Source organism: Falco naumanni, chromosome 1, assembly GCF_017639655.2.
Source record: "Falco naumanni isolate bFalNau1 chromosome 1, bFalNau1.pat, whole genome shotgun sequence".
Lineage (NCBI taxonomy): Eukaryota > Metazoa > Chordata > Aves > Falconiformes > Falconidae > Falco > Falco naumanni.
Window position 1 is genome coordinate 11509383 of NC_054054.1, and position 26985 is coordinate 11536367.

At 39.6% G+C, this 26985-nt stretch overlaps 1 long non-coding RNA gene across 1 annotated transcript in view; it reads left to right on the top strand.

The window, feature by feature from the left end:
- The window catches only part of LOC121099056, a 284189-nt gene that overhangs the window by 22442 nt on the left and 234762 nt on the right, over nt 1-26985 (top strand). Inside the window, exon 2 of the long non-coding RNA XR_005831411.1 lies at nt 3110-3116. This is a non-coding gene — a long non-coding RNA (uncharacterized LOC121099056). The remainder of the gene's footprint in view (nt 1-3109; nt 3117-26985) is intronic.

Sequence of the window (26985 nt, forward strand, 5' to 3'; positions counted from 1 at the left end):
ATCGGGTCCCAGTTTTCACAGGGCTGAACAAAACATGCCAAGTTCAAATGCTCTGATTAAAGCACTGTTTTTGCAATATTAAAAACCCCAGCATGACTAATTAAGCTTCTGATTCTACTGCGTCATTATCAAATACAAACACTGCAAATTCCTTAGTACTTCCAAAGTCATTACTGTGGAACCTGATCTGCTATTAATAAAAGTTTCCCAATCACCACAAAGATCTGAGATACAAATGGCATTGGATGTAAAAATCCATAAATAATGATAAAAAGCCACTGTTCCTGTACATCTCAGTTCTCTCACTGATAGTCAGAAAAGCGTCAAGTACAGCAAATTTAATTCCCAGCTCTTTGTATGCACAGTAAAGATTCAGATAACATATCTAGTTCAAATCAGCAATATATGGGCACTCATCTGTAGCCTCTCTATAAATCAAGCAATGAGATTCAGCCAGTTAGCATTATAAATCTAAGGCAGAAACTCCAAATAGCAAATAAGCAATTCAATCTTAGACAGTAAAGTGTGAGTCCTAGAAGATGTCTGCTTATGCAAATAAATTATTTAAAAAAAAAGAACAAAAATAATGATTTGTAAATTATTTTTGCTCAAGTTCAAGAGGAATTGGGTTTTTGATGGGAGAACGGACCACATTTAAATGACTTCAACATTTTCCTACTCAGCACTGCAAAATCCTTCATAATAAAATCCATAATCTAGCTCTGAAACAGAGCTGGTGTCCAAGATCCTGCACACATAACAAGGAAGAATCAGGACCCATACTGCACTTCAGCTGAGATTTACACAATTAATATACGTCCAGCATAAGCCTCATGTGACTGTAGCAGCTGAGACAACATTTATGCCACCCACTCACATCTCAGAGTCAAAGTGAAAAGCAGCAAGAGTATCACCTGGTGCAATTTGCAAGAGTTCATTTATTGGACCCCCAGCTTTCTGAAAAGGTCTTCCTGGATTATTTCCTGAGTTTAGGCTTCAAATAGCACAAAAGCATTCTAGATTTCTAAAGGTTTTTTTGAAGCCAATCCCACTTGTATAAAACTACTTATTATGATTGGCTACATTTCACATGCAGAATAATAACAACATAAAAATAATACAGTTCTGAGTTCAAGGCATCTTGCCTCCCAAGAATGACAAGGAATTGAAACATAATTAACTAGTAGACTGCTTAAGGTCAGAAACTAAATAATCTTTAGTAATTCTTGAAGTACAGATGATGTAAGGGAAGTATTTTAGGCTCCAACGGTATGTCTTTAAGATGATGTGCATAGTGTCTCTGCATTATACAGAACTTGAAACTAAATGGATCACTGCTCCACAGAGACAAATACAAACACTGAAAAGCACCAGTCCAGAAGATTTGCAGCATGAGTACTTAGAAAGCAGTTTCTAATTTTTCCCCCTTAGGATGCAGAAGAAAAAAAAAAAAAAAAAAAAAAAAAAGAAGAAGAAGAAAATTACAAAGATTATTTGCGTAAGACATTTCTATCTGTGTGCTTTACACCATTCACATCTAAAGTCAACTTTGATGTTTTTGATGTTGAAGTGCTTCCATATTTCACCTTCAAAGTCATAAGTTTTAAATAGTGGGCTTTCACATTCTTATGTGTTAATTAGCAAGTAATTGAAGTCACAGAAGCTTAAATTTAGCATTTGTCAGTATTTTTACTCCTAGCTCAAGGAATGTAGAATTGAGGCTTGCCAACACTAACTGTTTGATAAAGATTAAAGTTGCAGTGACATGGCATATGCTTGCACCTTAGTTTAACGTCAGCCATAAGTCTGTTTCTTTCCAAGATTTGCAGAGCTGGGAGTTGTTAGCAATATGTTCATCGTGCTGTCTAACTCATTTGGTTTATGAATCCAAAGCAACTTAATTTGCCTTAGCAACGTGAACATAAGATAAATTAACAGTAAGCAGCTATGAGCAGGCATAGCCGTGCATAAAACAAAACACAGCTTACCTACAACTATCGTAGCTACAGCCTCCTAAATCAGTGGAAGTACTGCAAGAAACAAGACAACACAGTTTGGGGATTTGTTTTTTGTTGTAGGGTTTTTTGATTGGATTTTGTTTGGGGTTTTCATTGGTGGTTGTTTTTTTAAATAAAGCTTAGCATCTTAAACAGGTGAGGAAATTAAGGAATATGAACTATTTTGTCGCCTGCTTTGACACATGACATGTCACAAGGCCGAAATCAAGCATTCCAAATGAGAAGACAAATGGTTTAGAATCAGAACAACAGCTAGTCAGAAAGTTACTTGATTAAAAAGATTAGGTAGTAGGTGCCCTCATAGGTGCGCTCTTCCCTCTGCTATATTTCTGTTGAGAAGTTTGTTAAGAGCTTGTTTGCATAGGTGCACTTAGCATTTCATTGCTTCTCATTTCCTTATATACTGTGATACTGCATTGCCAAAAATGGCTTTTCATAGTTGAGGGGAGTTTTTTTAATCCTCTGATTTAAAAGAAACATACAGAGAGCTCAGCTAGCTCTAGCACTAGCTCATGATTTATTTTACAAGCAGTTTCACACAGCTCTTTACTAAACAGACATTCTTTGTGCTTTATTACAAGTTTGCTCCATTGAGTCATGCTCTCTGTGGGATGTTGCGTCTATATTTTATTTTACTCCAGCCATTAATTACCTTGTGGGCCTGTATCATGTGTCTCTCAGTCTCATTTATTATAACGGCGCCTGCTAGTGTTGCTCAAGTTAAGAGGCTGTCAGTATTTCCATTAGAAAACCCATCTCTCAGGGGTTTACAAGTCAGCTGTAAAACTTTACTTTTGGCTGATGGTTGGCATACATGGCCACAGCCAGAAGGGTTCTTTCTTAACATTAAATTGAGCTAGAAAAAAAACCTCAATGTTTTAAAGTCATAGAATCAGACATGACTTTCAACATCTTGTTTTTGAAACTCCAAAGCAGCTTAATTTCTTTAAGCCAAGTTTTGCAAGCTATTTGCTGATAATGTAAGTCAATGCTTGTGAATTTTTTTTTTTTTTTAAAGGATTCAAGCCTTCCTTCCACCTTCTTTTCCATCACTGAACTTTCATCCTCAACACCTCGCCTCCAGTTAACAGGTCCAGGGTCTGCTCCTCCGTAATTGCTGCTGTCTGAGACAGATTTCGAGTATTCTTTCACATATTTGCCCCTCCATTTAAGTTCAACATCAAAGATAAACTGTTCTCTGCCTATATCTCTAAAACCACCATGTTCACTAGCACTTAGCTTTCTATCTTTATTTTGAGCAGAATTGGGAGGAGGCAACCTGTGAGACTTCCATACACCAGCATCCAATTTCTTCATAGAATGGTTTGGGGTGAAGGGACATTAAACACCACCTAGTTCAAACTCCATTGCTGTGGGCAGGGAGACCTTCCACCAGCCCAGGTTGCTCCCAGCCCCATCCAGCCTGGCCATGAGCACTGCCAGGGATGGGGCACCCACAGCTGCTCTGGGCAATCTGGGACAGTGCCTCACCGCCCTCACAGCAAAGAATTTCTTCCTAATATCTAATCTAGATCTACCCTCTTTCAATTTAAAACCATTCCTTCCCTGTCCTATCTCAACAGGCCCTACTAAAAAGTCTGTCCCTGTCTTTCTTCTAAGCCCCCTTTAGGTACTAAAAGGCCACAATAAGGTCTCCACAGAGCCTTCTCTTCTCCAGGCTGAACAACCCCAACTCTCTCAGCCCGTCTTTGTAGGAGAAGTGCTCCAGCCCTCTGATCATCTTTGTGGCCTGCCTCTGGACTCACTCCAACAGGTCCATGTCCTTCTTATGATGGGGGCCCCAGAGCTGAACACAGGACTGCAGGTGGGGTCTCACAAGGGCAGAGCAGAGAGGGAGAAGCACCTCCCTCAACCTGCTGGCCACACTTTTGATGCAGCCCAGGATTTGGTTGGCTTTCTGGGCTGCAAGCACACCTTAGTGGGTCTTGCCAAGACTGTCATCCACCAACACCCCCAAGTCCTTCTCCTCAGGGCTGCTCTCAGTCCATTCTCCATCCAGCCAATATTGATAGTGAAGGTTGCCCCAACCCATGTGCAGAACCTTGCACTTGGCCTTCTGGATGCCTTCATGAGGCTTGCAGGGGCTCACCTGTCCAGCCTGCAAGGCCCCTCTGGATGGCATCCCTCCCCTCCAGCATGTCAACTGCACCGCTCAGCTCGGTGTTGGCAAACTGGCTGAGAGTGCACCCGATCCCACTGTCCATGTTGCTGACAAAGATGTTGAACAGCACCACACCCAGTACAGATCCCTGAGGAATTAGGCTCATCACTGCTCTCCACTTGGTCATCAACACCTTGACCACAACTCTGAGTGTGGCCACGCAGCTGATCCCTCATCCACCAAGTGCTCCACCTGTCAGATCCATATCTCCCCGGTTTTGAGGCAAGGATGTTGTGTGGGACAGTGTCAAAGCTTTGCACGAGTCCAGATAGATGATGGCAGTTGCTCTCCCTGACCTGCCAATGCTGTAACCCTGTCGTAGAAGGCCACCAAATTTGTCAGGCACGATTTGCCCTTAGTGAAGCCATGTTGGCTGTCACCAGTCACCGCCTTATTTCCCATGTGCATTAGACTAGTCTCCAGGAGAGCCTGCTCCAAGATCTTGCCAGGCACAGAGGTGAGACTGACTGGCCTGTAGTTTCCCAGGTCTTCCTTTTCTCCCTTTTTAAAAATGGGGATGGGGTTTCCTCTTTTCCTGCCAGTGGTAACTTTACGAGACTGCCGTGACTCCTCAAATATGATGTCAGCTTAGCCATGTCACCTGCCACTTCCCTCAGGACCTGTGGATGCATCTCATGAGGTCCCATGTACTTGTGCACTTTCAGGTTCCATAGGTGGTCTCAGACTTGATCTTCTCCTCCAGTGGGTGGTTCTACATTCTCCCAGACCCTTCTGCCTTTGCCTTCTGTGACTTGGGTGGTGTGGCTGGAGCACTTGCCAGTGGAGACCAAGGGAAAAAAGTCACCGAGTACCTCAGCCTTCTCCATGTCCCAGGTAACCAGGTCTCTCTGGAGAGGGCCCACAGCACTTTCTTCTCAGTTTAGTATCAAAATCAGCACCCCAAAAGCTTCTTTGTAAGGATTTCGAGGCAAGCTAGTTTGACAGCCACAGTCCTGAAAGTCCAAGCAGTCAAGGAGCTATCGTGAGCCTCAGAGCCAGCACTTGCCATTGCCAGCGGTGGGGGTCTCAGCTAAGCCACAACCTTAGCACCATAAAGTGTCTGGACTCCACCACAACTTTACAGAAATCGGAACTACAGAACAGAGTGACTTTGACAACTCAGTAGGTCCCTGGATGGAAAACACTCTTACATAAAATTTTAAGCCAGTTATTCTTGGTTTATTCCAGTAAGTCAATGAAGGGTTTTAGTGTAAACTTTCAATGACAGACACCATCAAAAAAACCCCAACAAACAATGACCTTACAGGCTATATTGTATGAGTGGACCTTTGTACAAAAAGCACAAGGATCAGAAATGGGAGATGTATTTGAGCTTAGTGATCTCACAATGGGAAGACATCTTTACAACATAAGATGGGTACATATTCACAGCTATATACTATAATAGCACAAAAAACTGGAAGACTTAGTGTGGTCAGTTGTCTTAACTAAATAATGTGTGAAGGAGATGTAGCCTAGGTCACTTCCCAAGTACTTTGCAGAACTTATACCACAACTAGTTTTCACATGCTACACAAAGGAGCTTATGAAAAATAAGCCTAAGGAATTTAGTATTGACATGCTGATTGTAAGGCAGTCTATAACCTATTATTACATCTGATGAGTTTTAAAGAATCCACATTCATCAAACAGCTTTTACCTTTCAGAGTAATTTTTATTTCTATTGAAAAACCTTCAGGAAAGTCCCAGTTCGACCAAAGTTCATAATTTCACAGTTTTAAAGTGACCACAACAGTTTTGCATTTGCTTTCAGGCCTCAGACAAGGCACCAAAGACAACATCTCTATATCGTTCTTTTCTTTAATCAGCAGCAAGGAGATGCACCATATCCTTAAGAATACCATGACTGCACAAGGCTGTTAAAGTCTCCATACATGGTTCAAACGTCCCCACACCGCCCTTCCCCTCAAAAGACAGTAGGGAAGATAAAGCAACCTATTAAAATAATTATGGAAAGGAAACAAATTACAGAAAACTATACAAATTCTTGCTTAATCTCCATTTTATACACAGATTGATTAAGTGCATAATGATGGAGAATAAGTCAGCTATCAACCACAGAGAACTGACAATTAAATTACTGCATTTTAGAGCTACAGGTAGGATAAAAGCGAACACTGCATTAGCAGGGTGAGGAGTGAGTAATGAGACTGATGAAGACCTGAACACCACTAAATCAGTTGAAAAAAATTCCAGTTAAATAGAATTACTACCCCTACAAATCAGCAGCACTTTCCATTAAGCTTCATTTTCCTTAAATTCGCTAGGATGCATCCTGGTTAAACAAATTTCTTGGATAGATGCTGGGTTGCTTATTTCTATGCTCTTAGTTGAGTGAAGTGGCATAACTTCTCAAAATTCATTACCCTGATTCTTTTATTTTAAATGGTTAGAACATTCTGCTAAATTTTTTTCATCTAAAGAGAATACAATTGCCAATCACTCCTCAGTTCTAGTTTATAATATTAGTATGGAAGAATATCTGTACATCACATAGAATAGAAGATGAGGTATAGACAAGAAGACAATAAAGCTACAGAAAATTATCTAGTTTACCCAGCTGAAAGAACATATTAGACCCAGGGGAAAGGAAAATATTGCCAGGAAAAAAAAAAAGAAAAAAAAAATTCCTTTAAATGCAAACCTAGAATTTTGTCTCAAAATATACAATCACATTAGATTTGGAAATTAATCTTAAAGGGTTAAAGCTAGCTTAACTGAATCAAGCCTGTGACCACCTCCATAAGCATCCTTTCCAGATGCTCCTAAAAGCAGTATAGCTATTCACAGCCTCCCATTCAGAGAAAATTATTCTCTCCATTTAAGATGTAGTGAGTTAACACATTTTACACCACGATTTTTTTTTTTTTTTTTTTTTTTTTTTTTTTTTTTTTGCTGCAGAATCAGAACTGGATGTCACAAAACTAGCCATAGGTTTGAAAGGTAGATCTGGAAGTTCTTGGTCCTCTGTTGTTCTAGGATTTGTACTTGTTTTGTAGTTGGTGTTCCTGGGAGGGGCTTGGGGATTACCTTAGAACACGCATACTTAAACTGAAAAGACCCTACCTTCCTAGGCAAGAAGCTGTATTGACTCAAGTACCAGGCTAGCAGGCAGCTAGCTATGGCATTTCCGCCAAGCCTAAATACCTTATCATACACAGAAAATGAACACTTCTTAAGAAATTTTATTAAGCAAGACATCATACAAAAGTAGATTAGAAAAAAAAATGAGTTTTGCTTTTCTTTTACCCCTCCAAGACAGGAATTTAGAAACATCATGCCTACAAATAAAGTACAGGTAATAAATACTTCTGGCTTTGTAGCACTTTGCTTCATTGACTCTAGCTGCTCTGGACATCCCTTGGATTTAAACCCTAAGAGTGGGACTGAACATGTGAAACTCAGCTCGATATTGAATACTAAACAAAAACTCACTTTATGAAATCTCCTGACTCTTGTAGGGCTAATATTTTGCCATCATCAAATTAATATTGCTTCCTAGAATTTTTAAGAGAACCTTATATACAGCTGGAGTTGATATTTCCCTTTGTAATAAGCTTGCTCTCATTTTTCTGTTCCAGGACTACCCAAATATTTGTTTCATGAACAATTGAAGTATTTCCAAACGTGATGCTGTCCCAGTGAAAGTGAGATCTTTTGCATTTTTTGAAAAGAAAAAAAAATCAATTGTATACAAAGGGAGAATATTTTGAGTAGACTGCTGCAAATCAAGAAAGGATGAGGAGTGAAATCTTGCTCATCCGTTTCCTCAGTGACTTTTCCTAAAGCTGAGAAACCCAAAGAAAGTTTGGACCAAAAGCAATAGATATTCTGGTTTTGATGAGCTGGCCACTGGCAAACTCCCACAGGAGACACCAGCAAAAGATCCCCAAGCTGTTGTAACAAGCGTAAGATACATAATGCCTAGAGAGCCTAATATTGGAGATCATGTCTTGAGAGTGAATCCTCCAACTTCATAGGTGTGTTGGACCCCAGCAATTCATGTCAAAATGTAGTTTCATTTTTCGTACTGATTTCAGGTTTTTGTCTATGCTAATCTTACAAAATGAGCCTGGTTATATAGGTTGACAACCCATTCTCTCTGCATCTGTTTGAATTCAAAGACAAAAATAAATCTTTACATAAGAACAATATAGGGCAAGAGTGCAACCTTTGATCTCCAATTGATCTTTCATTTCTACTCCCAGTTCTTTCTTACTGGGATGAATAGTGGTTACTTATTTTCCTCTGCAAAGTTTACACTGGCATTAAAGATTTACTTCAAACAAGAAATGGTAGCTCTTATTTAAGATCCATGTTCATACACAGTCCACAGCAAGCTTACTGCCCATAAATCAAACTGATATTTCTCCATAACTCCTCTCAAGCTATTCTGCTCTCTTTACTAATCCAAAGAGGAACTGTCAGTCATGTTTATGGTCAATTTTCAGTTTATTACTTTGGTTGACTAACAGGCTTCCTTGCTAGATCTGACCTATACTTGCCATTGTAAAATAATTAGAGATGATGCCTCTGAGTATTTACTGTTGTGGTTTTATTAAAATTGTTTTGCTCAGGAAAAGCAGCAACATGCCTAGCTGAAGACAACAAAAGCTTCAGTGAGAAAAGACTTCCCCAGCTCCAGATACCTGTGGGCTATAGTCACTTTTCTCCGATTTGCGTCCATCATTAGATAATAAAAACAGAGTACACAAAAATGACATGTTAATATTATTGTCTCTGCTCCGCCCCCATGAAATTCAAGAGGCAGATTGACAAGTAATGTAAAGGTCTGCTATGCCAATACGCAGGATTACTTGTACTGGGGCACTACTAGGATAACACACGAGTCACAAACCATTGCCAGAAAAATACTGCATTATCAACTGCCTTTATTTTGTGCACCTTGCGTTGCTCTCCCAGCAGCTACAGAAAGGCTGGTAGCGCGCTATTCCTCCTAGAGGTGAAACCTGTGAGGAAGACTGTGAAACTCATTTGGGTTTAGTCTCCTAAACAAACTGTGTGATAGAAAAATAAAAGAACAAAAGCGAAGAAAGCATCTTGAAGGTTTTTTTAAAAAAGATTGTCTTAAATAGAAGATGTTATGGTGCATTTCATTGAAGAACCCGAGACAGCGAAAGACAGCTCAAACATGGGATTGCTTATCAGGAACACAGTTTATTAAAGAGTATATTAAACATAACAGAAGCAGTTTGTTGAGTTTTGTAACCATTTCTAAGAAGTGACATAGTTTAGAAGGATGAAGAGCTGTTGAACCCACAGCAAACCTCAAAAACTTCAATAAGGAGAGTGCATATTTATTGAAAGAAAAATATTTGTGTGCCTGAAGTTTTTAATAAAAAAAAAAATTATAGAAGATTTATAAAACACTAGAAGTTTGCTCTAGAGATAGATTTATCCAGGATGCGTTAGGTGGTGTTTCTGAGGTGTTTTTAACTTGGTTAGCGATGATTACAGAGCCATCCTTTGCATTGCTTCGTGATTTCACTGCGGTGTATCATTTAGGAACAACTGTCATCTCTGAAGCACTTTTTTAGCAGGGATAGTGACAAATATGTACCTAAGCCACTATTGGGCTGTTGCTAATAGGTGAATGGGGAGTTTGCAGGGCTGAAAAAGTCAAATGAGGTAGAGTGAAAAGTCTGAACTTCTGCCACAGAAAAGAGAAATTGGTCAATTCAGAGGCAATAGGGGACTCAAAGATACTTAAAAATTTCAGAGCAATCTTTCTTCCAATATAATAGCAAACCCATAGCTTTTGGCTCAAAGGGTTTGACTCAAAACTTTAGACTTTTCATTTCAATATATATGTGACACAAGTGATAGCCAGGTGCCGCCATTGGTCATAGCAAGGTGTGAAGGTAGCCTCTTAACGTGGCACTAAAATATCATCCACAGGGAAGAGGACTCACTTAGCTCAGTACCATTTCAAAATCCTACGCTCAGCTTAAAGTCCAAAAGTAATTGGCAGACCCCTATGAATGGGTCTGAACTCTTCGCCTTCCTGTTTCTGGCACAGGAACAGGTTTTATTGCCTATTCATAGTCAATTAAATATTAAATTTGCTCTTGCCACATCCAGTAAACCAACTACATTTAAACAAATTCAGACATAGCCACTAAGTATATTTGTAAATAATAACACGTGTATTGCACCACAGAGCCTTTCTAATGCCGCCTCTTATACAAATGAAAAAATAGTGTTGTTTAATAGGCTGGTACCAAAGGTTAGTCTTCTGCAGATCTTAGGTACGCTGTCTGCCCAGGGGACAAACTTGGAGTGACAAGAGCACTGTGTACATGAATAGTTCTGGGCTGGACTGTTGGGGTTCAGCAGGTCTATCAGCTCTGCTGCAACACGAGGGCTGGCAGCGACCACAGAGGTGCTCATGGCAGCAAAGAGGGAGCTGGAAGTGGAGAAAAGAGGAGGCTATCTATGTAAACAGCCTCACTTGTGACACCGAACCCTGCTGACCCTGAAGTACAGATACACCCAGGTCTTGTGCCACCAGCTTGTTACTCTTCAGGGTGGGAGCGACTTCGAGGGCACAGTAGTGGCAAACAGTTAAATCTTCAAAGTTTAGAGATCTATTCTACATAAAACGTACAAATATTTTTTTGTTCACTCTCATTTATTCCTTTTGCCAGTACTAGAGAGCATGGGAAAGCATAGTCCTGCAGTGGATAATATCTGCAGGGTTCAATCCCCCACACAAACTCTTTTATGGGAGTACGCTGATTGAAGTGTGGAACATTCAACTGCTGAAATACGGGATTTCATTAAGTGACTTCATGGACAAATTCTTCTCAAACATTTCCAAGAAGTGAACTGAGATGGTAGAATAGTTGAATTAACTTTTCTAGAAATCCCCCACAAGCCTTACCGAGGGGTGTACATTACTCAAATGTACATAAAATAAAAACACAATAAAAAAATTTTGTTCTCATTTTCATACACTGATCAAATGCACTGGAAGGATGAACTTATTCTTTGTTGTTTTCAAAACCAGTACACCGTAATAAATATGTAAATGCTGACTCTAATTAATGAATTACAATTCTAGCTGAAGACAAGCTGTTGCTTTTTAGGTATTGTATTGAATTCTGTGTCTTGGTTTTTGTTTTTTTTTTTGTTTTAAGTGCACCATTATCCTCCAGCAAAATGTTTGATTTATGATACAGATACAGTGGAAGTATTAAGTTTTTTCCCAGATGTCTCAAAAAAAAAAATAAAGACAAAGAAAGCATCTAACTAAGAATGACACCAAACGTCAACATCCCAGTAAGTTACACAAGAAATGCACTCTCACAGGAGTAGTGCTACAGAGGACCAAGGTAAAACAAAATAGATTGGTCACCCGCAGGGGAAAAAGGACATTTAAGGATGATTATATAATACATTTTTTTGGTGGAACCATAGTCACTCACACACAGCTTTTTTTTTTTTTTTTCCAACCAAAATTGACCTGTCATTTCTCCACTTTGATTTGACCTTGTTCACTAGCATAAAGCCTTCCTGAAAAGCAATTCTAAGTCAACAATACAGGTTTCATTTTTATCTACATTTTCCAACCAGACAAGATTAACACACAACCCAAATCTATGCTTAGGATCCCTGTAAACTACAATGATCCTTCTGTATGTGGAGGGGCTTGGAAATAAAACCATGTGATTTGGATTGTCAGTATTTATGTAGTTAATTTAGCACTAGCATGAGCTGAACTTACAGAACATCGTATCAGAGCTGTTATTTTAACCTTACAGTTAAGAGCATAGTACTTCAAGTCACTTGATAATTATTCAATGGCCAAGAAACTTTGCCTGGTTAGTCAAAAAAGGCCTGGCTGGTCACAAGGCCCCACCTGGTTCCAGGTGGACAGAAGCCTGCTGTGCACGGGTAACCGCTGCAAATGCCTCTGCATAAAATAACCAGCACTATGTTTCAGCCCAGCTGCTGAACACATGCCATCACATACGTGCTAGTCATACCAGAGATGCCGCAGCCCACGCACACAAGGTAAATGAGCTCTTCTCTTTGCTGTGTGGTGCTTTCATACTTAGAGATTAGCATAGAGAAACCTGCATACTCCCCACCCTGACTCTTAGGGGGACACAACAGTCCCTGTAGAGCACTCACATTAATGTTCAGAAAGATGATATTTAAACATTGGAGAGAAAATTCTATTAGATTGCCTGCTGACTTTACAGCAGAGAAATATCTACTTGCTCTCTAAAGGGAAAGTTTAAACTTCTTTTTGTAAAATATTTTCATTTGCATGGTTATACACAAAAAATTTGATCTTCAAATGGATCTGACTTTTTTCAGATATTGATGCGAGAAAAAAAACAGCAAAGACAATATGTAAAGCTGACTGAAGAAGAAATATTCGTAACCTAAGTGTTCTGTAAAATTGAGTAAATGAAACTTTGCCAAATCAAGAGGAAAAAACCCACTAGTGCAATGGTAACATCATAAAAGTCTGTACTAACATTTCCAAAATGTATCTCTATTTCCCCCCCCCCCGAAGTTTTGTGGTTTTTTAATCATCTACTACTGTAGAAATAAGTCATTTTTAAAATGAAATAATTCCTACTCCAAAATTGCTTTTCCACTGGATTTGATTTGGAGGAGAACTTGGAACTCCATGAACTCATTTTAAAAGTAGAGAAAGTGTTGCATCCTTTGCGAGGCACTCTAATCATACAGTCAAATTTAGATAATACAGGTTACTAACAACCAAAAAGCAAAGTGACTGGGGAAGGAGGGGGGAGAGAAATCACATTAAATTGCTTAGGACAGTTGCGGCTCTGGTGCAGATCCTTGCCTGACAGAGGATGCTAACTAGAAGTCCCAATCCCAGTGCTCTGCTTAGAAACTGATGAAGGTTCACCACCTTTGCCAAGCATAGGGGATGCCCTCTCAGCAGATCTGCAAGCTTCAGGTGCCCATTTGCTCTCCACACATACTCTAACACTTGAACGCTGTCTTTAAATTGGGCTTTCCTGATCTGACTGTAGCAGACTTCTCAGCACAGCCCTAATCACTGCAGACCAACCTACAGGGCCAGGCAGGAGAAGGAGCTCGGTTGTTCTGCTGTCTAGTCAGGTAGAAGCAGCTCATGGCATCAAAAAATTGTCATTAGTTGCAGAGTGGCATCTGGAAAGGGAAAAATCTCTAAAATGCTAAAGCTCTGGGAGAGCAACTACTATAAAACTGCTTTTCTTTCCCTGTGGAAAAGGGATGAAGTTCACCCTTGCCGTTTCTCCAAAGGCAAAGGTCCACAGAACAGAGACTGACTAAACTTCCCAAATCCACTGTGGCCACCGGCAAGCTTTTTGGACTGGATTAAGAGTCTGAACACGTGGCTGTGATCAGAGGCCGTGCAGAGGGAGTATCTGCGCCTCAGGCAGCCCAGCATACTCCAGGTGAACAAAGAGCAGAGCAGCTTCTGTCTCCATGCTTCAAATGGTGCAAAATATGTCCCTGCTAATGCTACTCATTCTGGTCCTGGGGCTAGTGGCACAGACTGCCATTTCTGCTTCTGGTCTTTGGAGAAGCTTGTGCTACCGAGGTCTTTAAGCCTTCTGCTTAAGTTAAGCAGAGATTCAGATTGCACTTAAATGCTGCAGCAGTAGCTGCAGGTGTTAAGTAGCAGCGGTTGGTCTGCTGTGACCAGAAAACCTGTATTTAATCTGAGTGTAAACACCAAATTTTATCAGTAATTCAGCTTAGTTATTCACTGCCTTTCCCACTTTGAGATAACATTTTAAAAAAAAGAATTACAATTCATATCAGATATGTTCTTTTATCCAGCTCTGAAGCAAGGTGCCCACCTACCGTAGTAAATCAGGAGTTAACTGGGTCTACTGAAAAGAGGGTCAAAAGCAAATCTCTGCCTGCTTGCATTACTGCTATGTAAAAATACACTATTATTAGGTTTCTATACACACAGATACCAAAAGGAGTGTCATTACACCTGCTTCTCTCAAGAAGCCTTGGTGCTATACAGTTGTCAATTGTCCATTTCTCCTTTCCCCCCAAAAAATGCTAGTTATAACAAGTACTTATCTTCAGTCCTTGGCTGCTTGATAAGGATTATTCAGTGCTTAAAAATGCAAGCTGAAGTGAATTAACAGTTGAACACCTTTTTTTAATTATTATTTTTAAGGCTGAAATGTCTGTCTTCAGAGTCTCAGGCTTTTTCAGAATAGCCAGGTGCTGTTTCTTTACACTGTCTCAGACTTGCAATGAGCAACTTGAGGGGGCAAGAGTGAAGGAATGAGAACTGCCCACACAGCAGGGGGGGATGAGCAATTTAATTTCTACTTGCAGACACTAACTTCTATGTGCTCTGCTAAATACCAGCTTTTACTGTAGAGAGGCAGCGAGCCACATCTATTCTTAAAGGACTTGTTTTGTGGTGGGCAGATGCAGGCTTTAACTTTAAAGAGAGAGAAAGTAATAAATATTTAAAAACACCCACAGTTAATTTGTGAATAGTAGTTAACGTCTGTTCAAGCTACAGAGGATGCTTCAGAGAGAGAAGGCCATAGGCAGTTTGCCCTTCACCACTCACACAACTTTCACTTCAAACACAAGATGCTTCATTTATCTTCCCTCAGTTACATCTGCCAATATAATTTGTCTGTTTGGAATAGAGAAATGGCCCATCATCAATGCCTCATCAAGTATAGGAGCCGAAACTTCTGTCATGAACCATTTGAAGCACCATTTCTCCTACTCCAGCAGGAAGACTCAGATCTGCAAATTTGATGTCTTAAGATGTTAAAGATTTCCCTACTAATAATACACAGGAACACACCCAAACTAAGCCAAGCCAAAGCCTTTTGACACATTCCAAGTGGCATGCCCTTTCAAGCTTAGCTTATGCTCCATCCCTATTCCACGTGACTGAGATGAAGCAAGCTAAACGGGTGATAATGAATGGGAGAGCATCACATGAAATGCTCTTCAGAATGGGTTTATTTCACTTTTTTTAAGAGGCAAGAGAAATGCTTTATAAGGCCTAGAAACGCAGACTGAAATGGCTGAAATTCAAATCTCATCTTACACTTCTGGGAATCGATGCCTGACAATTGACAGCCTGCCAAGCATAGGTAAGCATCTAATACAATCTGTCTCCATTGGAGTGGGTCACTTAAGTATTTTGGGAATCCAAGTTAGAGATGAGTTTTAATGTGCCCTCCCTTAAGACAGCAAGTAAGGCAAGAAAGATCACAAACTTTCCCTAAAGTGTCACCAAGTTCTCAGAGCAAATTGAACCTCTGAAATGGATGGGAAGGGGCACATGGACTAGGTACGCTGAGGAAAGCTGTCAGGCTCTCAGCAGCTGCTATAACACCATTGCAAGTGGTAGCTCACAGTCCTGCCATACAGCCCACAGGCCTGTTTGCCTGATGCTCCAGACGTCAGAAGCTACTTGGGAGGCAGAAACTGGTTAGTGGTCTTAATGCCTCTGTGACTTTTGTTAAAGTGGCCTGTAGCGTGACGTGTATAATTTTGGTTTGGTACAGCCTTTAAACCATTGCTGACGAGTTTTATATACACAGTGAACTTCCTCAAGACTATTTAGAGAGCAGAGGAGTTTATATGCTGAATTGACCCCACTAACATCCATGGAATAGAAGTATTTCTTTCTAGAGAGACTGAAGTGTATATACATCCTAATGAAAATCTCGGTTAAAAGGAGACATTTGACTAGGTTGGCTACGTATGGGCTTGCTTCCAGGTATTGCAAAGCACAATGCTCGAGTCCATGATGCCAAGTGTTCACATTAAGAAAATGAAAGAGGTAATTTGATAAAAGAAGCTCCAATATGGTGCACACATACCACCAATAAGGTACGTGCATTTCCTCATCAGGAGAGACCACAGACATGCTGCAGGTTTCTAATGTCCTCCCTTAGGATCAATCTCCACCTGCTCCTACAGCTATGTTTTCTCCTTTATAAGAATCCAATATGTGCTCAAATGCCCAAATCCTCTTCCACCCACTAGGCATGAAGTATACTGGTCCCCAACCAAATAAGCAAAACTCACAGAAGGAAAGCAGAGGACACTCTCTCTTCCCCGCAAAGGAACCTGACCTCAGCCTGCAAAACAAGATCATTAAAACTAGAAATCCAAAAGCCCCCCAACCCCTAACCAAAACAGCCATTGCACAGAGCCCACCCACCACATCTTTGGGCAGTGGTCTCCGGAAGGAATTGGTGCAAATTGTTATTATGATAGACCAAAAAGCCCCAAACTTACCTGTTCCTCCTCTAGGAGTGTCTGGCTATACGCAAAAGTCTTCCTGGTGTTCCCAAGGCACTAGACATTTCAGAATTAAACACAAGCAATCTAAGTGACTTTGCTGTTCAGGTAATGTAAAATATGGCACAGACGATGAGCCAGTGAAAAGCATGCCTTCCCTCTCAGTTTAAATCATAGGCAAACATGTTTACACAGTCCTTGCAAAATATCACATGAAACTACCATTATTCTGGTTGCAACACATACATATTGAAAACCTTTTCACAACATTGCTGTTTTGCCTGTGGACTACAAGAATCGGGTTTTCCAGTGAAGCATATTAAGATAAGACTGAGGGCTGCTCTGAAACCAGGTTTTCCCCAAAATATGCCAATGCACATATCTAGTGTGCATACTCCTTTGCTTGGAATAAAATAATTTCTGAATTATAGCATAGGTACTACTAAAAAAGCAGAAAGAGGAAAATTCAGTGACTGACTGCTTTATTCTTCCAAGTCATCACAAGAGCAAAGGAAACTATTTAACAGGTAACTTTGTCAGTGTATATCTAAGCTTCTTATATCATCTGGTTTTGGTTAGAATCTCATACCTAAACCATCCTGTCATTGTGATGACTATGTCCCGTAGTAAGAAAGATGGCTATGGCTGTCATAAGATGGTGTGCTATGAGCATATAGTATCGGATAGATAATGTAGTTCCGAGAGCTGTAGAGCAGAAGTGAACACAGTATTTTCCAAATCGACTTTACTTTGTACTGTGTTGGAGGTTACAGGAAAGAAATAAGACAGCAGTTAAAATGTCCGTCACCTACATTTTAACATTTTGCTGTGAAGTGATAATGCGACATTTTTTCTGAAATTTCGAACTGTATGCAATACCTTTCTAGAATTATGTGGGAAAATACTTAAGACTTTTTTTCCAGGTTATTTTATTTCCTTTATTACAACATGTTTATCCTAATTTTTAGGACACTGATTGTGAGAAAATAAAAAGGAGAGGGAGGCAGGAGAAAAGAAAAAGCAGCTTTGAGTTCACTGCCATCACCAAATGCAGAAAGCTTCACAAGTTTTTAGTGCAATGACAACTTGCGGTGCAATTGTTGCTTCCACGCTGACTACTCACCAAAATGACAGTAAGTGACACTGACAAAAGATAACAAGCCACGGCATAAAGCATCTAAGAAACACACAAAGGAAACCCTGGAAAGGGTGTAATAATAATAGTTTGTCATCTTAATTCTGAGACAACAGAGTTATATGTGCATGGACATCTATCCTTTCACCAAGCCACTCAGACTTTTCTGCTTTATTTTCATTCCCTTTAATCTCTCAATTACTCTGAACAAAATGAAATGCTAAAGGGCTCCATCAGGAGCTGAATATCTTGTAAACTCTAGACCTGCCACCGTTAGGTCAGACAATTGCTGTAAGTGGAAGGCTGCACAGCATCAGAGCTCTGCCAGGGATCCCACACGCGGTACATCAGCTCAGAACACCCCCATCCCCATAGGGGTGACCGGCACGCACAGCACACAGCTCTACCGCAGCATGACGGACGCAAGGACAAGGACTTCTTTGCTGAGCTGAGGTACTTACAGGGACTGTGGGCACTTGATATTATTCTACTATTGATACTAATGACAAAAGCATAGTGACGTTTGTTCTTTAAAATATGAATATGAAAGTGAGATGCAAGAGCCCAGGTTCAGGTCTTCAAAAGCATCTAGCTATATGACTCCTGATGAAGCCTCTGTGAAGTGGGACACCTAATCGTGAGGAACTGGACCAATAAGGCTTTCATCTAAAAAAATCAGAGGTTAAGTCCCTAAGGTGTCAGCATAGCTGAAAAGTCGCTTAAAACTTTAACCAAAAAGAGGTACTATTTACAAAAAAAAAACCCAAACCACATGAAATTTTCAAATTTTTACAAGAACTAGAGTATTTTCTTAATCTATTTTTCTCCTGATACTAAAGGAAAAAAAATACACTAAAATTCTGAAATACTGCATTTCTAATAGCATCTGTTATCCCAAGGTACTTGGAAAAAAATGCGTAGTATATGCTTCTTCATGAAGATCACAATTAGTTTCACGCGTTACAGCATACACAATTAAGAGGAGAATTTTGTTTGTAGAGTATCTTTCCCCAAACAGAAATGGTCCAGTCTTCAGAGTCTAGAGCTACATAATCCTCTAAAGCTGAAAGATAGTCAGCGCCAACTTCAACAAATAATGTTTATTTTGCCTTTTGCCTAAAGCTACATACCCCCATACCCCCCAAAAAAAGTTCTCTATGGCTGAAGTAGACTTGTTTAGCACTGTACATCAGGGACTTCCAGACAACTTAGCAACATTTGTTCTTCTATCCTCTACACTGTCTTTGAAGTCTCCCACCCAAGCACAAATCTAGGCAAGCCATGATTACAATAGCTTGTGAAATCTGTCAGATCACAGAACAAGGTGGGAAGGAAAGCTGCAGATTTTCCTGACATGAAAAAACTGAGGGAATGAAAGGACAGTTCTGAGGTTCCCAAGAACTCCCACAAGGACAAAGAGAACCCGTATGGCGACTATGGCTCTGTATCTCCTGACAGTTAAGTAATCATAATAGAAAATACAAACCAGACTGAAAAAGAACCACCCCAGACCCCAAAAGCAAATCCAGGTCTAATTACATGTTTACAGTACAAATTAGCTGCAGCCATATGCCAGCCAAAGAACTGAATAGTCAGGTTAAGACGAAGATGCAAAGTTTCCTCACCACTACACTGTGAGTCAGTATGCCAAAATATAATCAAATGATTTAGACAAACACCAAGTCCAATTTCTACTTCTCAGCAGATTAGAGAAATTGCACTCAAAACAGCTTGTTAAGCAGTAAGTAACATTTTAAAAAAGGCATTTAACAATCTGTTCCTTATACAGCTCCTTTACAGCCAAATTGCACCTATAAAGTTATAACAGAACTGCTTTGGAATCAAACAAACATGAGTTGCATATTTTTATTACACGTGAGGTGGTTAGTGTATTACAATTCCATAAGTGCATATACACACAGTTTTCTTTCATTGCACTTTATGACCACTCCAGCAAAATCTTTTTATATGTTTACAGTATGAAATTACATTTAAATCTGGTATGCCCAATATCAGGAGGGTAGCGTGCACAGAATAATAAGTTTTGCTCATCATCCCTGCGTTGTCCAGCGCACCTAACCATCCCATGGTTTCTGAATGTCCATTTTTAAAATTCGCTTTAAGTTTCAAGGACAATTTTTTTTTTTTTTTTTACCATGACAAGTTGGTGGTTTCCAAAGCACTGTCACTCACCCATTTCCATCTACCAAGGGTGGGCTGGCCTTTACCACAGTATCATCCTTCAACTGAAAGGACAAGGTCCCAGCTACCAAACACAGAGGCACAAAGTGCCACATCGAGCCCTTCCCACCCCAGCATTACAGTTGGCCAGGAAAGAGCAGCCATGACCAGAAGAGCCAGGCTTAGAGCAGCTCTGCTGTTCAACCCCATGGTCAAGCACTCTCGTTAGGGGTCCTGTGAAATTTCTACCTTCAGACCAAAACCTTGCTCCAAAGTAGTTTATTCTCTTTTAAAGTGGGATCTACTTATCCAGAGAGAAAAACCCCCAACGCTTCCCGCAATGAATAGTTGTTACAGTCAGTCCCTCACCGATGTATAAAATGCTGATGTGACCCATGCCCGAGATTTTTGTTTACCTACAGGCAGTGGTGCACATTTGCATCACTTTGTTCTCAGTTATTAACACCAAACGTTACTGGCTATTTTTCTTTCATAGAGGGTCACTGGTACCAGTGTAGCATAGTAATTTTTTCTCATGAATAATCAAACAAAAATCTGTTCTACTCTTCTACAGACAAAGCAAATTAAGGATAAAAAAAGCCTTCTACATGTGTGTTTTCAAAACACTTTGTTAAACTTCCCACTGGATCCTGCATTCCAGTAGGAAACATTTTATTTCTGTTTATGTGGACATGTATTTGTGCTTACCCATGTCAAGTGGGTGGTTGGAGAAGAACCGTGGAATAGATCAGACTATTAAAAACAAAGTGATCTTGACATTATTGAAGAGTGTTGTCATGCACGTATTGTCCAGCATAAATTATGCATTACCATTTTTGAAGCATCAGGTCATTGTTCCTATGTGCTCCCACACTAACTTGCAAGATAGTCCTGGATGATCTGAAGCCATCAGACATGCTTCCGCCGTGGTCTTGTCCTTCCCTGTCACTCAGTATGTGAAAGATATTTCAAAAATTAGGTAGAAAGAACACAGGGATGCGTGGGCAGAAGCACAGGTGCTGTCTCCCTGGACAAGTATAATATATGCTGAATTTCTTGCTTTTCTAACAGAAACAGAGTGGGCGCCAGCTACATCTTTTTCCCAAAAATCAAAAGACTCAAAGTATTATGAAAATATATGAGTAAGTATGAAACACTAGTCCTTTTCCATGAAGCTTAAGATATACTCTAAAGCAAAGAAAGCTTTTCTACTCTAAAGTTGCATTTCTAAAAGTCTTAGGGAATTACAGAATATTCAGGATCACAAAATAACTAAATGAAAAGAACTAACGCAGCTAAGTTATTATTCAGCCCCTTCAGCAAAGGAATCCGAAGCCTGACAGGTGCTCCAGGCAGAGAGATATCTAGCTGTTGAAGACTGAAACATGTATTCAACTTTGCAAGTGAATACAAGCTAGGTAAAATTTAGTTTCCTGGGGTTTTGGGGGCAAAATTACTTAATAAAATGTACTTGAGTACATGAATGGAATATGAGGAAAAGCCTGGTCTTCCCCCCCCCCGCCAAACTGCTTTTTTCTCCATCTGAAAGATAATTTGTACTTTTTCTTTCTCAAACTTTTCACTTGCCAGTTTAGATACAATTAGTCTAATATTAATTCATCATAATTTGCAACACTTATCCTATTGGAGTGTCTGTTGAATGACAAGTAACAGGAGGAGTTCGCATATTATTCATCTTGCTATTAAGAAGATTAAAATTTACAACAGAAGTCACAGCCAGGATTTCACTGTTCCGCCACCAGCTCTGTGACAACTCATTACAGAAACTCACATGGGTCAATTATTCCCCCTCACCTTCCTTTCTTAAACTAGTCAGGGGCAGAGGATACAACACTAAGCTGAAAAATATCTGCATCATTTTGGGCCACTCTGCTCGAGTTTCACATCTGTAGAACAATAAACATAGTAAATGTCATTAAATATCATTAGACATTTGGTGAGGGTAGTAACCAGTCATGTGCATACAATAAGCAAATTACTAAGTAGGCAGTATTATAAGATTGTAGTTCGTACATTTTATAATAATCAAATTACTAATCTAGCTTCCTGTAGTTTAGGATAGGGAATGTCTCCTGGGCTAGCCTACTGCGCAAGGTGGAAAGCTGAAATTTGGAGACAGCTCCCTAGGAGCACACTTTACATTTTCATCTGTGCTGACACTGTTACTAATGAGGATGAAATTCAGAGAAATGGCGGCAAAAGGAAAGATGCAGTGAGCTTGTTAAAAGTCTAGGTGGACACTGAAAAGAGAGACACACAGAAAGCCTATCAATCTGTATGACATTTACAAATGCCACTGGGCAACATTTTTCCAAAGTTATTATTTGACTTCAGAAAGAATTTAAGATTCATGTGCATACTATGAAGTTAATTAATTAATGTTTATCACCAGTATTTTAAGGTTTATGACTAAAACTACATATTTGATTTCTTAGCTGGAAGTAGAAGCTAAACTGTACAAGGTAAGGGTGTGCAAAGGGGATAATTTGACAAAAAGTGATGAAAAAATAGAGACAAACACATCACACAAAAAAGGGATGAGAGAAAGGACCAGTTCCTTCCTCCCTGGAGAGAGGAAAAAAAAAAAAAAAAAAAATGGAGGGGGTTATCAGGATGCCAGTCTATTTGCTTCTTGGGCACAAAGTCATCCTTCATTCTCAGGGAGATGCTTCTAGCACTGGATACATGGGAAACATCTCCAACAGAACCTCTCCACCAGGACTCCCATTTCAGGTCCCCTTTCCTGTATACCTCAGTATTTGAGGTGGATACAAAAGTGGGAATCAAAGTTTGGTAAGAGACAGGAAAACAGAGGATGCTGTTCTCCAGCGTAGCAGTGTGTGTCCCTGCTAATCACATCAGGATGGCTCTGTTCTTGCAGGAGTGGAGTTATCAGTACTCCATTATTTGGCAGCACTGCTTTAGACTGTTCCAGCTGTACGAAGCTTCCCCAGTTTCACCACCTACAGTTCTGAGAATAGGTATTACGCACAAAAATAGTCATAGATAAACACACATATCTCTCCATTCAGAAACAAGGATGTTGCTATGGAATATGCCAGTAGCCTCTCGTTGTTTGCCCCGCATTAACAGCCACTACACCCATATGAAAAAGTTCTCAAACAAGAGCTGAAAGAAACAGAATTAAAAAGAAATGTAACAGTGTGTCTCAGTAGTGTCATTGCGCTGTGCCTGTTCCTAGGCAATCCCACCGAACACTGCGTACATACTCAGGAACATCCCTACACATCTTACATTTAAATACATACTTAAACACTACAAAGAACTTAACTGAAATGCAAAGGTAATACAGATGCCAGTTTAGTGATTTTATGATGAAATGCCATTATCATTAATAAGAATTATAATAATTTATGCCTGCAACCTTATACTGGCATCTTCCAAACACTGCCAGTTTTGATCCTGTGAAAGATTCCTACCTTGATCCTCTGAGAAGTTTAAAAAAAAGCAAAGGTCATATACAGGTTAATTAACACTGCTGTCTGAAACTCTATACCAAGCCCAAAATGAGGGCAGTTCAACAGAACGCAGCTACTTAAGTGAGCACCAGTTTTCTTTTAAATCAATACTTAATTAAATATTTCCTGCAGTCTTAGCCATTAATTGCTTCACAGTAGAACAAATAACACTTTACCAGCCTATAGGCAGTTAACAAACCCATGTCCTTATTTTGTCATTGTTTCTCTTTCTGGCACCCTCACACTTCTTCCTTGCTCCTGTCCAAACACATTCAAAGAGCGAAAGGATGATATGATAATGTACATACACAGGTAGAAAATACATCTTTTGACCACACACACACAAATGTGTTGGGATAAACAATAGCAAGTAGAAAAAGAGTATCTGAAAAATGATAACTTTGGTCAAAAACATGTCTCTAATATGTTTTATTCTTTGTCTGCAAAACATCTCAATCTCTTTTTCAAATTTAGGAAGAAAGTTACCCAGTTTTCATAACCAGAAGATATTTTTAGAAAGTTTCAGCTTTTTTTTTTTTTAGCTAGTTTGTAACTAAACCAGAATATCAGTAACATTAACGTCAGAATATTAAGAAGAGGGAGGAATGAACACCTATCATTAGCCAGAAAGTAAATACTTTGTATCCAAAGCTTCCAATGCCCAAATCAGGAAATAAGTTACATGTTGACATATTATTCCTGCAACTCGCAGAACAGCAGAAGTCAATACACAATGCTGAACTGTATCCACACCATATGAAAAGCATTAAAACATCTGCTCTGCCTAAAATGAGAGGACACATTTTTCATTTAGAAACTTCATGTGTTCCTGATGTCATAGCGTCACCTGCACAAACTTCTGCCATTACTTCAGTTCTGCAGGAAAAAAACTCACATGAATGCTTTAATTTCCTCTTTCCCAGAGTGGTGGAATACCCTCCTCTATTGCTTGCTCTCTCCCAGCGTGCTGCTCTGGCTTTGGAAACACTTGGGCTAAAAGACATCAGCTCCCACTTTCCAACAGCTCTGTTGCCCCCTCATTTGTTGAGATCAGTTCACTCACAGGTTGTAAAGCCTGAACAGACTTGTTTGCAAGGACATCAACTTCTATACCTACCCCACACTCCCATCCCTTTCTGAAAATCTGCATTCAGAGCCTTTTGCAGTCCTTAAATAGTCCTTCCGTAACCCTTTCCTTGACTTAATTACAACAATAAAAGAGCTGCAAACTACCTTTGAAAATAAAACATACACTACTGCTGTTTCTTCTCTTATGTAGTCCATAAAACGTAGCAGGAGACAGATGATTAGAACTGATGGCTCGATTCTACATTATAAAGGGTAACTAAGCCTGATAATGCAGAGTACAGTATGCTGCTTAAATTGTATTTATTAAAAGCAATGATAAATGGTAAAAGTAATCCTTGCAACAAATTAGGGGTCTTAATTGATGCTCAAAACCAGGGCTTCAAAGGTGAACTGTGACCGATATTCTCAGAGTTTCAATGAAGACTGAGAACTCTGAAAACACTGTTTGTTTATCCTAGTGTATCACTTAAAAATAGAGTACAATTTGTCACACTGTTGCAAGCGCAAGCTGCAGCACACATGAAGTTCTTGTCTTTTAGGACTTTGTAAAATTTCCCTGCAGCTGCCATCCTTAAAAATGAAGGTTCTACATATCTACAATATTCTTCCCTTAGTAACCACCAAGTAATTTCCACACAAACATCTAATGAGAAGTCACCAAGACTGATCTCAGTGGGATGAGCTAATATACTTTTCCCAGACTAACCTAACTTAATTTACTTAAACCAGTTTATAGAGTTACTCACTTCTGCCCCACCCAATCACATCCAAGTTGAGAAAGGAAAATTTCAGATCAAGAAACATTTGTTGGGAAACCAGAATGGTTTCAATAACTCAAGAAAGTAGAATTCAAATTTAAATTGGAACCTCAGACTTTCTCGCACTTTCCAAGACCATAAACAAGCGTTCTCTTTTAACCATCTGATCTGTAAAATGCAGACAACTCTTACCTTCAGACATCTTTAAAAACAGTTATATATCATAAACTATTTTATATATAATAGAATGATTTAAGCCATTTCAGAGAATGGAAAAATAATAATTCAATTCTCATTAGCACATTGTGTGCTATACCATTTAAAGTAATAATGATAGATCGACAGATAATGAAAAATAAGAATAATACCTAGCATGAAGGGCACACATAAGTTACTTCAAAAAGTAGCTAGAAGCAGGTATTTTGCAAAGGTGCTTTACCCTTTCATTTTTAGGGCTATTTTCAATGTATAAGAAATGCACACAATTTAAAGTGATGTTCAGAGTGTAAAAGAATTATAGTAGATCTGGGAAGACGCTTCTGTCTAAAGCAATTAGAGGAAAAAATAATACCCGTTATGCTTGAAGAAAAAACAATGGCTTTAACAGAACTTCATAGTTGCCAAGCGAATGCATCCTTGTGTAAAATTTAACTGGACAGACATGGAGACTAGAGCTCTCTGAAACCAAAAGGTGACTTGAGCTTGGGCAGCAAAAGCTTCCCGTGGGCACAACTCAGGCTCCTGCTTGGCAAAGCACAGACGCTGTGCCATATAGGCAGATCTCTCCAGGCCAGAACAGAGGGGCAGATGCTTCTTTCCTCTGGAATGTAATGGATCAAAATGCTTACACAAATACTTGAGGTTCAAATGCGTTATAAGTTTGTTTCCAATATTTTATTGGAAATATATACACACACACACATGTATTTCCAAATAAAGTTAATTCCTCTCAAAAATTCTCAAAACCCATTAAAAAGGATGTTCAATATGCTGTTGGTATCAAAACTGCATTTAAAATATCTATGCTATTTGTTTTGATGGTTGTTTGTAGAGAGCTTCACAGGCATTGAGGCCTCCAGCACTTGCCATAAAGCTCTCTACAGGTTTGGGCTTTTTTTTTTAAGAAAAAAAAAACAAAACAAAACAAACAACAGTAAATTATTATATAGCTATGTGGCCATCCTACTGAAGTATTTAGAAAGGTCATGTGACTGTATCCCAATGAGCTTAAAGGAATGCTTCTGACACAGTAAGGTCTAATTGTACTGAAGGGAAATTTAATTGCTGGGAGGGGTGGGTTTTTTTGCATGAAACAAAAGAATCTAAAAATCCTGAAATTAAAGAAAAATGGTTTTCTTATTTCAGTCTAAACAGGCATCTTTGTTTTCACTGTTAAAACATATCCTTTCAATGTGAATTGCCACAGAAAGCTTTCTTTCAGTCCTTTCCACACTTTTGTGGTGCAGCAGGAGCTGTGGTCGGGAAACCCTGCTCCCTGCAGCGAGCCAGGCTCTTTGCTTGCACCACATCACCCACGAGACTTTTCCCACTTCACAGCCCCCCCTAAGTAACAGTTTTGCTCCAAGGCTGTAGCTGCAATAGCAGGTACAGCTTAGATGAGAGGGGCCTCCGAGTATGTCCCAGTGTAAATACGCACCCTATCTGCACGTTACAGGGTATAGTTTATCTACACTTTGCAGGCCTGTCTTCTTGGAGGGGGGAATATTCAAAGTGAAAATTGTCAGGCAAGTTCGTTCGTAGCGCAAACACACTTTTGTTGGTTGAAAAGATATTTGTCACGGTG